At 38.8% G+C, this 9,404-nt stretch overlaps 1 protein-coding gene across 7 annotated transcripts in view; it reads right to left on the bottom strand.

Annotated features, from left to right (window-relative positions):
* The window catches only part of GTDC1 (glycosyltransferase like domain containing 1), a gene marked incomplete at both ends in the record, with an annotated part of 111,482 nt that overhangs the window by 34,359 nt on the left and 67,719 nt on the right, over positions 1–9,404 (bottom strand). The gene's annotated exons all lie outside the window — the stretch shown is intronic.

Genomic DNA, 9,404 nt, shown 5'->3' with positions numbered 1-9,404 from the left:
ACACTCAAGTGAAGCTCCTCCATGCAAACACAACTCTTCTAAATGAACATAAAGAGAACTACATGCGTTGTCATCACGGGATGCTCACTCCAAATGTCTGTCTGTACCTCAAGTTAATTTACTCAAATATTATTTACTTACATGCCCTTCAGTGTGATTATGGCTCTTCCAGATAAGCAGAGACATTTAAATTTTCTGTTTCCTTTTAATTTCCAAATGTTTACACACTATAGCCTGTTTATTGAACTGTTTACTAAAGCGAACACTTGCTCCATTTTATCAACCTCCTCCACAGTTCTTCAGAGTTTTGTTCGATCACAGCAAGAGCTCCTTTCTGAGCTGCGAACAAACTGTTTGTCAAAACAAATACACTTAAATGCTGGAATCACCCTGCCCTGCAACGGAACACCTCTGAACACACACAGGCCCTCTTCTTTTGAAATTACTACCAAAATACAAACACACATACACTATATGAACTTCTTCTTCAAAAATCCTTAGATCCCCTTTCTTAAGTCAGCACGCTGTGTGGCTACTCTGTGCAACGTGTATTCTTTGATTTGGGTTGCTGTTCCTTGGCCATTACTTTTATGTTTATCTATACAAAGCTGCATTTTCAAGTCACTGACCACGCAACCTCTGAGATCCACCTTTTTCTCACTGCTTGCCGTTCAGTAGTGGAGCTGCTCTGTAGATGCAGCCACAGCAGTTCAGCCACATTCAGTCATCTCTCACCCAAATCCATGATGCACTGGATATAGTTTACTGTTCCTAATAACATTTAAAGTAGATTTCTTAAAAGTTAATTTGTAAACTGAAATCTGCACGTGCTGCTTATAACCCTTCCTGAGGTGATGCCTAAACTGGACCATAGACACCAACTCAGTACGGCTGCCTATATTCCTATGTGCCTGGCTACTAAGCACATACACACTCTTAAAAGTTAGGTCATGATTGGACTCATGTTCTGAATCAAGTTTCATAGGGCTGACACAAGTAAGCTGCAGCCTAAGCTGAATATCTAAAACCATTGGGTCATGAAGATCCAAACCCTAGGACGCATCAATAACGTCACTATGCATTCTAGTTTACCCAATTATTTCATTTGTAAAATCCTTGTAAGATGACACAAAACTTAGCTAAGTTACCTGGCACCCATGCGAGGATGTATTTTCATATATTTATGCAGGGGAAAAGGGGAGGTGAAAATAGGTAAGGGGATTTTCCTTAAACCAACAAGCCTCTAAGAGAGTCAAGAGTATTGATTCATCCAATCACATTTAACTAGCAGACTTTGAAAAATCACTGCCATGAGAAGAACCACTTGATGCACTAAAGGTTGGACCACCTAAGTGTTCTGTCTTGTCTGTGTTTAATCTCCCAGCCAATCTACCCCTCACTTCACCATTTCTACATCAGAACAGGTTTTTTCCTTAGTTTTCAGTCCTCATAAATCTGCTCCACCATTTCTAATAATATTAGATAAAACTTCACTAATTTCTCTCCCGAATAAACTATTTAATACCCTTTTATTTAAGACATATGTGTGCAATCAATTCTGTTGTATTTACTTGTATTACACACACAGTATTCATCATCTTGACAATTTTAAAAAGTTTTAGAACACCATTTCACTTAACAGCTTAAAAAAAAAAAAAAAGATTTATTTGATGGTTAACTTTGGAACAAGTTATCTGCATTAACTTCCATTGTTTTGGCATAAAGTAGTTCTGTATATTTTACTAACAACAACGGAGACATGATAAAGGATGTAGGCAGAGAGCCATAAACAGCTCTCACTGCAAGACCCAGTGTTCATGTAGAAGCATTAATTTTTTGGACTTTGATTGGAAGACGTGTCTGTGTTCAGCCACTTGGATTTTACTAAATACAACCGTGTATAAAATGTTGTACCTGAATATAACAATTTTAACTGCAGAAAGACCACTGTAAATCATACATAGTATAAACCTGTCCACATGATTGGAATAATATAATGGATACTGTAGCCCCTAGCCACTTGCTAATGTTCTTTATGACACTTAAATAAATGACTTGAAAATAAAATAGCAACACAGAGTCTTCTAAACCTGCTCATGTGCCTTTCCCAAATGCATGCTGGAGAAAGACAATGTATAGTTAACACTTTTTTTCTGTCTGCCTTCTCTCTGGAGCATATTTGCTCTAGCCACTCTTCTTTCTTCTTCCAAATTCATATTCAAGTCTTCTTTTCCCTCCCACCTTTCAGACTGAGTAATCTCACCACCTGGTACCTGCGTGGATCTTGGTCAACATTAATCATCAAGAGCACGAAGGATTTCTACACCACCACCCAGCTGGGAATCTCAAAGGCATCTAAAACTTTGGGAAAAGAAAACAAAACAGCTCCTCCAGTGTCTTATTTGGAGCCAGCCCCTGCTCCCACAGACACCATCACAGTTTCTGAAACTTCTGTCCAAACTTCAGAAAATACCACTGTGGGGAGGCAGAGCAGGGGAAGGATGCTGGTGGGAGTGGAGCATGTAAGCTTCAGGAGAAGGCTGCTACGGCAGCAGGTTGCTGGCTTCTACCTATCAAGACAGATGTACCATATTAAACCCCACTCTGAGGAAACCCATGAAATTCTACTTGGAGAAGACCTGTGCATTTTCCCTTGCTCTTCTGTAATGTTACATTACATTCTATGTATTCATTTGAAGCACTTTGTTTGCCTAACAACAAATTACTAACGGAAATTGGTTTCATCTCATGGCACTGCAAGTGTGCACCATTGTATTAAACCAACAACAAGAAAGAATGGCAGGGCATTGATGTCACTGCTAGATGAATAGATACTACATCAGAAAGACTAACTAGAGGGTTGGTTTAGGTCAGGTCAGATTATATAGGCAAGGTATGTGTGCTGTATACAGTTTGGAATAGTTTGTATGAATGGATGTAAGCTAAAATTGGCACTCTGAGCAAAGTTAAAGACAGTTCTGAAAGTGATGTGGATTTCTTTTTAAATCATATAGTGGAAAAATAAGGTTTAAAAATAATAAAAGTAGATAAGAATGTTTTCAATTCATGCATTCTTACAGAACATAAGCAAAACTGCTCTCCAAAAGCCAAGTACAAGAGAGTCATCTGCAGTCCCTAAGAGCCACAATCAGATAGATCAGAAACCTTCCCTAGGCTTTGGAGATCCAACAAGTGCACTTTGAAGCTGCGGTGTTTATTTTGCCACTGATGGCACAGTCATGTCCAGACACACAATTTAACAGACTCACTGTTGGAAAATCTCCTTTGTCTTCCTATCAACATGATCACAAGCGTTTCTTTGCTACCTGTAATATGTCCGGTAGAATTTATGTGACCAAAAACCACACAGAGGTTCATGGTTCGTGCAGAGCTGATGGGACACAAAATACCTGGAGTCCATTTGCCTTATAACTGCCACAATGGACATGAGCTCCGCAGTAACTGGGAAATCCTACTTTTGCCCTTTCTTACCTTCTGCCTCCTGGAATTTTTCCCATTCCTATCATGAATTTGCTCCCATCACTACTGGGAATATCCCAGCTGTAGATATTCTATGATCCTATGAAGTGACAAAACTTCAAGACTCTCTTTTAGTGACTTTTTTTTCTTGATTACAGACACATTTTGTTCAGCTGTGAGAAAGAACTGTTGAGGGTGTTCAGGTATCCCAGAGCTGAGTTACAGTTGAAACCTAAAAGCCCGAAAGGAGATTCCCAATATTTAAGGAATTTGGTATTAGGGTTAACTGAAGTTGTCAAATACTTTCTGGGGTCTAATTTCTCTTTCTGATCTTCAGCAATGCTTGTATTTCTTCATTCAGAAGAGGGAAGAGATTACTTGTCAGCAGTAATCTCTAACACAGATAATGCCATATAAATATTAGGGGCTTATAAGCATGGACATGGATTAGGAGCAAAGAGAGAGAACAGAAATAAAACTGAACAGAGCCAAGATTAAGCACTGGGAAGGGCAAGGCAAAAGAAAATACAAGGTCTGTGGCTGAGCATGTCTTCCCACAGCTGAACATACATTTTCCTGAGTAGAATAAGTAGGATTTATGTAGAGATTTGGAGTGCTAACAGCACCTCTTCCCTGTTAGTGAAGTAAAATATATAGAAGCATCAAAATATTTGAGATGTGCTCATTCCCCTCTGTCATTATCTCCTCTCAGCTGTCTCCTCCATGACATGAGAAACATAGAACAGAGTCACGAAATCACTTCCAACCTTCTACCGAAAGTCCATCCAATTCTACCAGGTTCCTAAGGGCTGCATCCCATCAACTTTCTGACTATAGTCAAGGCCAAAGATGTAGGCTTTGCATCTAGGCATGACCAAAACCACTGCCATTTCAGCAAGAGATCAGCTGAACACAACAAGCCCTGGAGGTGTGCCTGCCTGGCAGGTAGGATGCAAGATCTGCTCCCAGGGATGTGAGGCCAGATCCAGGACAACTGCACGTGGCTGCTTTTGGCTCAAGTTGGAATGTGGTCCTTAGAAGTGGGGAGAGGAAAGATCTCAGGAGAGTAGAATAGAAACAGGATAATTCTCACATTCCTCGAACCCTAACTTCCACCTATGTTTCCAAGTAATTCCTGAGCAAAATCCCTCAATATCTAGTATTCCTATTTGACGCTGCCAAGAAATTCCCCTGCTAGCATTTACATTTTTCTTCCCAGTTTAGTCTCACTTGCATTCAACTATGCTCTTATTATTTTATTCCCTAAGATGCCATACCTGAGCCTCAATGTACGGAGCACGGTCAACTCATCCTCCAACTCTCCCTTGAGTGCTACATTTGAATTCCTAACGTGAAGATCACCGCCCAAGCTGCACTGTAAAGCCCACATACCAGATGACCTGGATTTTAACTAGAAGTGCTCTTCAACCAATATTTCCCAAAATACACAGAAAGGTACCACCTTCCAAAACATAAGCCTGCAGTGAAGCTATGCAAAACAGGAAGAAAGGCAGGTGAAATGACTCCAAAACAAATACAGCCCCTGAAAGCCTATGCTTTCCTGGTTTTGAGTCCTCTGCGCTGCCGCTCTTCTTGTACATCATGGGAGCCAAAAGCATGTCGAGTCCCTTTTCTTACATATTTAGGGCTGATGAATTATTTCAACAATGTCTTAATTGCTTTAGGTCAGCAAAACCAAGCAGATGTTGATTACTCTGCACTTCATTACTGGAAGGAAGACTGTAGCCATTGATGTCACAACCAAACTCACTCTGACTTCAAGAAAGACAGGTTTGGCTCTAAACAACTAAATTCACATCTTGAGTTCCCTGAAATCCTTCAAAACTAAACATAAGACCCAGTGCAGAGCTATAATTTATAAGACCACCGTCCTCAACACATGAAATGGTGATAAGTTCAAAATTTCTCAGAACGATGGCAATGAACTACAATACGGATTTCGTAACACAGATAAAAATAAATTCTGCATTGTTTTGTGCAAGGTGTAAAAACAAGCATCAATTGAGAGTTGTTTTTTTTTTAAAAAAAAACAAAAACAAAACTAATTTTCTCTATAATTAAACATCACCACTCTGCAGATCTGCTACACCAGCACTGCAAAGGAACAGATCCATTTTTGGAGCAGCAAGATTCATCTTGGTAACAACGGACAGAAATTCAGAAATTCCGAGCTTAAGTTCTGCTTCCATAAAAGTTCAAACGAATGAATTACACTATGGAAAAAAAGGTTAAGCTTCTGAGAATTACAAGGTTTTTAAGGTTCTTTAGGATCCTAAAGGATTGGTCATGTTTATTACTGCTTGCTTAAAAAAAAAAAAAAAAAGCACAGCTTGAGCGCTTATTTAGAAAATGCAAATTTCACATATAACTCCAAACAATACAGAATCACTTCTTGCTAAAAAGAATCAGGAATTGGTATTTGAAAACTTGTATCACAGTTTAAATCATATACTCTTTTATTTTTCTTTTCTCTTTTTTAATTAAAACTAATGCCAGGATCCTGCAGCATATAATTTCCTGTTTTGTGGAAATCCTTCTAATCAGGATATATAGAATGGATGTCCCCTTTAACCAGGCTGTTTTGCAACACACGCAATGCAGAAGGGAGTGCTATCATAACACTTCAATAGTTAAGTGACTTTATGAGAAAAATACTTCCAAATGTTTCCTAAAACCTTCCAAACCGCACCAAAGAACATTATCGTAATATTATGTTTCCCTATGGCCTCCAATATTTAAGCTTGCTATTCTCGAAATGATACTTGGATGAAAAATATGAGTTTATGTAATGTATAAACTGTTCCTAAAAGAAAAGTTGCCTTTAAAATTACTTTGTATAGATGTCAGATATCTTACATTTTCAATAGCCATTTTGTATTAATTGAACAAATAGTGTTCCAGTGCTTTAGGTTGCACTTGAAGAGCCTTTCTTTTAAAACCAAATAGTCATTGCATGATTCTTATTCATAGCAAATACTGAAAACAATAAGTGTCCTAAATGATTACGTATCAAGTTATGCTTAATAGATATCCATATTTCTTGCACAGTATATATAATCTGTATAAACTGTAGAGCATATATCAATAACATATTCCAGTGAATCCAGCATCAAAGAGTTCATTTATAGTAGGTTTTCATTTGACTTGGGGTTGTAATGTTCTGTGCAAGCATAAGCTAACCATTTCAGTGATTTTGCCAGCAAGCTGCTTTTTGGCAGATTATTGGCAGTACATATTGGCAACAAACTCGTGCAACTAAGCCCTTCTTATAACTTACAGGTAAATAATGATTTTAATAAATTTATGTAAAATGTTCCACTTGCTCACATCTGGTTTTGATCATTCACTCAACTTGCCCAAATGCAAGCTTGTGTGCATTCCTCAGGAAAACACATATTTCACCTTAATTATTTAACACTTTCTCAGGTACCCCAAGAAATAAATAATCAAAGAAGCCCACTTTCATTGAGAGTTTTAGCCGAAGTAAACTTTATCTGAAATGCTCACAAAATTAACTAAAAATAATAATTTTATGCACACAAAAATCTAAACCACATTTTGTTATGAGTACATTTACATGATAAGAAAAACACGGGACTGTTGCACAGCTACCTCAGCCACAGGACGTTAAAATCATAAGGTCCAGTCATTTGCCCCTGGCCATGAGGACCATGCACCAATACAAGGACTCCACGTGTCCTTTGCTGTACCAGAACTAAAGCTTAAGTCGGGACACTGTCAACATGGATGAGAGTGAACATTACTGCATTAAAAAAATAATCTTATGGAGATGTGGTGAGCCCAACCCCAACAGTTCAACCCAATGCCTTACGTCTACAACTCTAAAAATTGTTCACGTGGAGACACCTCAAGTGATCGTGAAAATGAGTGCCCACAGAATGGTGCACTCATATTGGAAGGAAGGCTGGTACAAAAGAATTCAGTGGAAAATGAGAAAATCAAAATGAAAGAACTTAATTAAGGCAAAGAATTCAATGCCCAAGCCACCATCTTGAATGGTGGTTCCTCTGCCTGCCATTCTCTTTTTACTGACAACGAATGCCAGCTGAGTCCATGCTGCATGGGTCCTACAGTACTGAGTGTCAGGAAGCAACAGCTTTTGGCTATGGAACATCATCGTAATTATGGGAAGCAATGCTCTTTAAAGGGTTTTACATAGTGAACATACATGTCTATTCTGCTTGAGAATACATTTCAGAGTTTTGTTTCATAGTTATTTTACACGGGACACAATTATTAAGCATTAGATTTTAGTTGTGTTCAACACAGCTTAGGATTTGCTTGCAATTTTTTAACATTTATTCACTTACGGGAGTCAACACTTTAGGATTCTGGCAACATGGTTAAAGCCTGGTCAATTCTCACCGAGATATATGGGGCTTGCTGGTAAAACTCTCTATTCCTATAGCAGACTTGCCTTTAATTAGATCTGCTTCAAGGATGCCGTATCCTTCCAGCACGTTATAAACCTAAGGGCATATATTTGTATTGTTTAAAGGCAGGAAATTCTGTGAACTGAAATGAGAACATATCCCTTTTGCCTTTACGGACTTTTGTTATTTTCTCTTCCTTCTGGGGCTTTGGAAACAAAACCAGTGAAAGCTGAAAGTTTGAACAATAGCAAATTACTTTCAAGGAAAAAAAAAAGTAAAATACTAAGTATATTTTTACGGCTTTACTCACACACTTTGTATATATGTAAATTGGACACATCCAGGCAACAGCAAATGCTATTTGCAGTAGGCCCTTAGACTGCAATAGGATCAGACTGATTTCATCATAAAACACTGTGCCTTTGCTGTTTTACTTCATTATTATTCCTTTACTACCTTGTATTAACTTGTACCCCACCAACTTCATGGCAGAGCGGATTTGTTTCATGATAACCACAGAAGTAGGGCTATCACATTTTTATTGTACGCTGAAAAACGAATAGTCTCTGTAACTCTGACTGCTTCTCCAAAGAGTCTCACATCACTCCTTTAATTAATGCAAAAGGCTGGTCTGGAAGCACAGAACTCTGGGACCACATACAGTGTACAGACATGTGAAATGAGAACTCCTGAGATGAACAGAGACTTGTGTTCCACTAACATGAAGAGCTGGATAAAGCTCTGCTGCCTTTTTGACAGAGCAGCAAACTTTCTCACTGCTCATGCATGGCAACCTCAACTGCAGTGACTCAGTGCACTTACCCAGCACTAAGACAGAGGCTTCCCTTGCAAACGGCATGCAACGAGCTGATTGCTTCTATCTAATAAGCTTAATAGCTAAATATAAATTACAGTGTGATGTAAGGCCTTAGAGAGACACTCGACACCCAAGATATTGCTTGGACACTGGATCTCTTCTAGCTCGTGTTCACACACGCTAATTCCTCTTCCTGGACAGCAGCAATTATGACATTGGTGAACTGCAGGACTTGAGTCTATTTGCTTTCATTTGGCACAGAGCTTCATGCCCATCTCATCCACTCTTGGAGGTTACAACTGAAGCTGGGATCACAACGAGACACCATCAATCATTACAATAAACACAACTCAGCTGTTTCTGTGCCTATGGTGGAGAACAATCTTATTAAGGGATTTGAAAGAAGTAGCTTCACTTTAAATAAGTGCTCAAAATAATGACTCCTAAAGAAACACTACCGATCAACCCTAGGGAACAATTAGCTAAAAGTTATTCATGCTGATCTGTAGGTTATCTGTCTTGTAGATCTTTACATAATAGCAAAGCAGACCTATAATTAGCAGCTACCAGCTACAATGCTTCTGCAGTCACTGCTGTAGAGGTGGACAAAGGCGTGGTTCCCACCTCAGACATCAGAAATGGAAATTGTGGATAGAAAAAGCAGGGTTCTGAAAACCAGCACCTATCCTAAC

The sequence above is a fragment of the Tetrao urogallus genome (genome assembly GCF_951394365.1).
Source record: "Tetrao urogallus genome assembly, chromosome: 8".
Lineage (NCBI taxonomy): Eukaryota > Metazoa > Chordata > Aves > Galliformes > Phasianidae > Tetrao > Tetrao urogallus.
This window is presented reverse-complemented; position numbering and strand designations above follow the sequence as displayed.